The sequence below is a fragment of the Mustela nigripes genome, chromosome 16 (genome assembly GCF_022355385.1).
Source record: "Mustela nigripes isolate SB6536 chromosome 16, MUSNIG.SB6536, whole genome shotgun sequence".
In the NCBI taxonomy this organism is placed as follows: domain Eukaryota; kingdom Metazoa; phylum Chordata; class Mammalia; order Carnivora; family Mustelidae; genus Mustela; species Mustela nigripes.
In genome coordinates this window covers 25,068,874-25,075,780 of record NC_081572.1, presented here as the reverse complement: position 1 = coordinate 25,075,780, position 6,907 = coordinate 25,068,874, and the positions used below count along the sequence as shown (strand labels likewise).

Here is a 6,907-nt window from a genome sequence, read left to right as displayed (position 1 = left end):
TCCCAAATGTCCTAATTCCTTAGGGTGCCACATGCACCCTAGCAACCCTTAGCAAGACGCAAGAGCACACATGCCTCGCTTCAGCTCCTGGGCTGCCCAAACCTCGGCATCAACACCATCAACTCCGCTCTCCGCGGGTGGGGACACCCTGCAGGGCTGGGGGTGCAGAGGGTTGGGGAGCACTGTGGGAAGCACTGCGGGGGGGGGGGGGGGGGGGGGGCACTGGTGAGGACTCTCTGGGAACCCCTTCCTCAAGGCCTCTGCCCCGAGGAAACATGGACGGTTGGTTGTCTGGCTTCTCCTCCCTCCTCGCTCACTTGGAGTTCCCCCAAGGGAGCAACAAGCAGGACAGGTCAAGAGAAGGGTCCCTGAGGGCCCAGAGGAGAGGAAGGACTCTGGCTCTCCGGACCCAGGGAAGGAGGGAGGGAGCCTCCGTAGGACCCTCAGAGAGCTGCATTTCAAGGCACAGACAGGGTGCTGTCCTGCTGATGACAGGCCCTGACCCCACTGGGAGCTACCAGGTCCCTCTTGGCCTCCTAAGTCCCCATCACACCTGGGATCCAGGTGGCCTGGCAGGTCCTTTAGCCCAGCCTCTGCCTCCTGCCCATGCCTGATCCTTTTAAAAAAATTCTTGCTTCCTCTGCCTCCTTCTCCCTCTCCGTCTGCCTGCCCCTTCCCCCTGCCTGCCTAAGAACCTGTGGCCCCTGGAGGGAAGGTGACTGGTCAGATTCCCAATCCCAGGGAAGAGGAACAGCCCTGAGCCGTCACTGGGGCACAGAGGTCTTCAGAATTCTGGAGTAGACCAGGTACCCAGAGACCTGGAGACAGGGAGAAGCTGAAGCCTTGCCCCCCTCCCCCACCCACCCACCCAAGGTCTCAGGGCACCTAAACCCTCCAGGGAAGGAAAGCTCCCCCCACGCCTTGCTTCCCTCAGGTCTCAGAGAGACGGAGTCTAAGAAGCCACTGGCAGCCATGCTAATGCCATTGCTGTCATTAGGTGGTCATGACGACTAATTGTTCCTTTTAATAATTCATTGTTAGCACTTCTACCACAATCTGGACAGTGTAGAAAGGGAATTAGTCTTGAGCGGTTAAGAAATTATGACACGTAAATGAGGTTTTCTTCCTAGGCAGCTTACCCGACCCGACCTGCGTGGTGATGGATGGGTGATGCCTTGGTCACCCTCGGCTACCCTGGCCTCCAGCATCCTCCCCACCCCCGCAATCGGGGGGCAACCAAGGCTCTACCTGGCTGTTACCCACCTGTCCCATCTCCCTGTCCCTCTCTTGCCACACCTATCACACCAGCCAGAAAGGGTGACCATGACCACAGCTCCCACGTATGTACCACACTTTCCACATCCAGACCTTTCTTTACACGTCTTCCTCTGCCTGAACTGACAGCCCTTATCTCTGCCAGCTCAGTGCCCCCCAACTCCCGGCCACGTGTACCCTCGTTCCTCCCGCCGTCTCCCCACCACCGCCAGTTATGCTCTTCAGGCCCGGCAGTCGGACTAAGGCCAGAGGCCAGGTTTAGAGATTGGGGAGATTAAAGTGAGAAAGGGGGTGAGGTGGCAAGGGGGAGCTTTCTAGGCCACTGTGGACAGGAGCGAGAGGAAGAGCAATGAAAACCAGCCCCCGTGGGGGGAGCAGGCAGCCTCGGAAGGCCCAAGGCCAGCGCCTTCTGCACCCTCAAAGCTCACTCTCTCCGGGGGTCTCAATAGCGTGGCCGCTAGCCTCACGTGACTCGGGGGCACTTAACATGTGGGTGGTGCCCCTGCAGAACTCAACTTTACATTGTATTTAATTTTAAAGCTATAAGCGGCTAGTGGCCACCGCGTCGGGCATCTCCAGACAAACAAGGGACTATGCCCCTCAATAGGTGGGCACAATCTATACACGGGGACACGAGTGCATGCGTCTGAGGGCATGCGAGGTAACGCCATGTGGCAGGGCTGTGCCGGGCAGCTCGGATCCTGTGGTTGCAAGGCCAGAATGTGGTTTCAGTGTGTGTGCAGGACAGGAGGGGAAGGGGACAAAGGGGCCTTTGTGCCACACTCCCGACTCAAGCCCTCCTCTCCACTGACATCACAGCTGCCCTAAATAGAGCTGCCGGGACCCGCTCCCCCAGACCCCGGCTGCCCCCCGCGTCATGGCATAGGGCCGGCCGCTCCCGTCGCCGTTCCAAGGACTTTTCCTTTGTCTTTTCTGTGAGGAGCCACCTTCCTAAGGTTGACTTCTCAGTCAACTTCAGATGGAACATTCTAGAAAAGAAGGAGGTTTCATTTGGATTTTATATTTTTTGCGGCTCTCTCAGCATCCTGGGTCCCTTCCGTGGTATGAGCCCATCTCCTGGCAGGATTTTTTTTCCTGACTGAAATGTGGCAGATTTCCCCTCCTCTCTGGAGTCAGCTCTTTACCCCTCAGCTGCCTGGTGCCTCCAAGACTTTCCTGGATGGACATGGGTGAGGTTGAGGAGGGGAGAGGTGGTTGGGGTGGCAGGGAGTCTGCCTAGCTGGAGTGTGGGAGCCTCAGGCAAGGGGGGGCACGTGGGGATTGTGCGGTGAGCAGGAGAAGAAATGTGGGGCTGCTCTCAAAACCGGGACCCCCCAGAGGAACGTTGCCCGGGGCTGTGAATGTGGGAGGCTGTGTGAGTGGGTGAGGGGGTGGGTGCTGCCCACATATCCCTGTGTGGAGGAGAACGTGTCCCACTCTCTGTGGCCCGTCCACCCATAAACAAACGGGGCTGTGTTCAAAGGGCCCCACACACGTGTGGGTGTGCTGGGGTTGATTGGTGGGCAGGGGGTGGTCTGTGGGTGTGAGGACCGCTCCCCCACACACCTGGCAGAGGAGGAGATGGAAAGGGTCTAGCAGTAAGGACCTGTGTCTGCATAGGGGCGACAGAGGGCATAGGTAGGCCTGCGGGTGAACAGGGGTGGCTGACCAGGGAAGAGTTGGGGAAAAACCCGGAGAGGCTGGGTGTGGGGAGAGACCACAGACCTAAAGTGTCAGGATCGCAGAGGCCAAGTGCTGGTAAGCAGGTGTCTCTATCCCCTTCCTGGTATGTGCTCCAGAGGGTACCAAGTAGAGCTGAGAGATGTCCACGGGCCAGTGGGCAAGTCCTGGGAAGAAGGATGGCCCTGGTCTAGCAGGGTAATTCAGACCCTTCTGCACATGGAGACGTCGAAGACTTCGCCCAGCACGTGCACGCGCAGAAAGGCTCGGAGGGAGGTGAGTTTCATGCACGCCGATGCGGGAGACTGGGGTTTTCTCTCCCTAAGACCATGGGAGGAAGAGGAGGATGGGGTGGGATGGGGACCAAAGCACATTTTAGAACAAGGAGGCCACATATTCACATTCTAGGTGACTTCACTGCTGTGGGGCGGACCTCCCGCCACCCCCAACAATTCCTTCAGGCTTTGGGAAACTCACGCCTGCACAAAGGTCTGTTGCAAACAGGTTTTCTGGAGAAAGCGAGGAAAGGGGCCGGGCTCTGGGTTTGGGTTGATCTGGAGTGGAGATAAAGGAAGAGCCGTGAACCCAGCACTGCCCAGGAAAAACAGTATGTTCGCCACAAATGTAATTTTACATTTCAGCCAATTAAGGCAATAAAAAGAAACAAGCGAAGTTAATTTTAATAACATGTTTTATTTAACCCAGTATACCCCAAAATATCATTTCACTGGCCAGCTGACCGACACCAGGAAGCATGGGCATTTCAGCCTCCACCCCCAACCTAGAGGCAGAGCATGAACCCTTCACAGGGCACAGAATGTAAATGGAGCTTATTTAAGCTGGACCTCCTGGGGTGGGGGGACCCCACGGGCCTCTCTGGTTTGGCTGCGCTCACAGGAGGTTTCATGGGTAATAATGTCTCCTTTTTGGGGAGCGGCCAGATGCCAGGCATTTGCCTGGGGTTCATAAATTCTCCCAACAGCCCTAGGCAATTATGATTAATGTCTTACGAGCAAACGAACTGTCAGAGCCATGATTCGAGTTCTGCTTGCTCTGAGCCCAAACCCACGCTGTAAATGCTGTGTGTGTGTGTGTGTGTGTGTGTGTGTGTGTGTGTAGAACTGGGGAGACACAGGCCCTGTGAGGACTAAGGCCAGCTGTAGGTAGGGCCCTGTGTTCCCCTCCAGCAGACATCCTCCTCCCGGACTGAGGAGATGTCTACAGTCAGGCCACGGTGAGGCCCTGTTGAGGGTGACAGCAGAGGCCCCACGCACTGGGTCCCGGAGCAGTGGTGGCCGTGGGACCGGAGGAGCTGAGGGTGAAAAGCAGGGCATGGGGCCACATCTCAGGGTGGTGGGGGCTGGGGGGCCACGGTGGCTGGTCTTCCATGACTGTGGAGGGTTGGGTGTGACTGCAGGAGGACCCCGCCCTTCAGGGAGGACAGAGGTGCTGAGTACAGCCGTGCCTTTCTCGCGTGCTGCCAGGGGCCCTCGGGTGCACGCGTGCGCGTGTGCCCAGGCACGGCTCGGCGTCCTCCGCAGTCACGCCATCCTTCCAGCTACTGTCTGGGCCACTTCCTCCCAGGCTGGCGGCCAGGCTCCCGTGTGCTCCTCGGAGCCAAGATCTCAAGGCAAAAGATGGGCAGCAGAGGGAAGCAAGGGGCCGGGAAGACTCCCAGCTCTGGCTGCTCCCGGGCAGGAGCAGGAGCGCAGAGACCTGGAGAGGGCAGACCCTTCCTGGAGGGGGCAAGGATGGAGGAGGGGCACCCCGGAGAGCAGGCTGGTGGCTCAGAGCCTCCAGCACAGGCCGACTCCGTGCAACTCCAGGTCTCCAGGTTTCGGCCAGATGAGGGGCCTCGAGGCAAAATAGGAAATGAAAAGACAGAGACACAGTCCCGTTAGAGGCCCCATGTGGGTGGGGGGTGGCCACCCCAATAGGCACTCAGTCCAAAACGTCTACTGAGCACCTGCCCTGTGCCAGCACTGAGCCTCTGCCCGCCTCCGCAGATGCTTATGGGACAACTAACTAACTAACTAACTAGGGGGTACGGGATGCCCAGCGGGCAGGGCAACGTGAATGTAATGGTAGATGCACTAGCATTGGCCTTGCCTACTCCCATGGCCCAAAGAAGAGGAACAGCTTCCTTAAGAGTTCTGAGCACACCCAGACCTGGGCACCCCTTCAGGACATCTTTCCTGAGCACCCACTGTGGATAGGCACTGCCCCCCTCCGCAGAAGGGTCCCTAGAACCCTGCCCTTTTGGAGCTTCTATCTAGGGTAGGAAGCCAGCCTGGAACAGGGCACGAAGGAGGTGCAGGGGCCCTGGAAGGAGGCGGGGCTGGTGGGGGCTCTCTGAGGGCTGCCTCTTGGACAGAGACCAAAACGGCAGTGAGGGGGGAGTTGTGTGGATGACCGGGGGAGACGGTAGGGGATCCCAACAGAGGGAAGAGCAGGGGCAAAGGCCCAGAAGCAGGAGTGGGCTATGAGGCAGAATGTCTGCAGTGCCGTGTGAAGGGTAGACATGAGCTCAGAGGGCTGGGCAGAGCCAGCACGCCCGGTCAAGAGCGCAGATCTTACTCTCAGTGTGACCAGAAGGCGTTGGAGAATCAAAAGCTGGGGGATGTGATGCCCTGATCTTTCTTCTGAAAGGGTGGGCCTGGCTCCTGCTGGAGTTGAGGCTGGAGGGGCAGAAGAAGGGACGGGGCTCCACGGGGAGGCTGTTGCAGGGGCCCAGAGGCGAGACCCTGGGGCTGCACCAGGATCCGAGTGGAGGCCATGAGAAGTGGATGGATTCCAGACATACTGGAAAGTGGAGATTTGGGGGAATGAGAGAAAGGGGAGGGGTCCCAGGGGGCACTCACCACCCCCTTGCCAGTACCTTTTGGAACACCTGGACACAGTATTCAGAAAGTTAGCCATCCTCAAGGGCCCTTGGCCCTGGAGGCACCACCATGGTGTTGGCCCTCCTCATCAGCCCCAAGCCTGGGGCCATGCACGGCACCCCCAACACCCACTGCCCCCTGGGGGAAGGGAGAGGGATCCACCCATATCCCAGGACAGTGGGTGGATCCCAGGCCTGGTGGGTCAAACTCAAAAAGGGATTTCAAGGTCACCATGGAGGATGTTTGGATTTTCTTGGGAGTTGCCACCCAGATCCAGGGGCCTGAGACGGAGGCCATAAGTCCCTGCTCCTCTGCCACCCTTCCTTTATCTGGGTCCCCTCTTGGGCCTGATCTCTGGCTTGGCCTCCCAAGGATGTGGTCAGACATGAGACCAGGTGTGGTTCAGGGCGGCAGTGGGCGGGGGCCCAGCCATCTGGGAGAAAGCAGCTGGGGCTGAGCTCTCCAGGGCCAGGCTGGTGACACTCTGCTCAACAAGGGCGCCAGGTCACGCCGTGTCCCGTGACTTCTGCCCAGACCCTGGAGAAGCCCACTGGGTCATTGAGCTCAAGCATTCAGGGTCCCGTATCCCAACCGCTCTCTCCATATACAGGATAGGCTTCCTTGCAGCATGAGTTACAAAGGGACTCTTCCTCTAGGGGGTCCAGACAGATAAGAACCTGGACCTCTTGCTTCCAGAACCCTTCAGCCCTCCAGAAGGCAACGCGGAGGTGGACATACTAAATTCTAATCCAAACTCTGCCCCTTGCTTGCTCGGTGACCTTGGGTAAGTTGCCTTCTCTCCCTGGGCCTTGGTTTCCTCCTCTGTAAAGTGGGGCTGATGACCCAGTAATACCCGCAATCAGGTTCTGTCCAAGGACTAAGACCTGGGCCACAGATCAGATCCTTCCGTCTTTCTTCCAGAGAAGATGAGAAAACAGCAAAATGCCAAGAGTCTGAAGGGCAGGCTGGTAGCCCCTGGCTGACTCTGAGAGCTCCCGGAGCAGAAAGGGAAACTGAGGAAGCAAGGGCTGGTGGGAGGCTGCTGAGAAGGAGGAGCCGGCAGCCATAGG

The 6,907-nt window shown here is 58.4% G+C and overlaps 1 long non-coding RNA gene across 1 annotated transcript; it reads left to right on the top strand.

The window, feature by feature from the left end:
• The first annotated feature begins 2,140 nt into the window (after positions 1 to 2,140).
• Positions 2,141 to 3,579, top strand: LOC132004185 (uncharacterized). The gene is made up of 3 exons (XR_009400439.1): positions 2,141 to 2,465; positions 3,075 to 3,231; positions 3,364 to 3,579. It is a non-coding gene; the product is annotated as an uncharacterized LOC132004185 (long non-coding RNA).
• Positions 3,580 to 6,907: the final 3,328 nt, after the last annotated feature.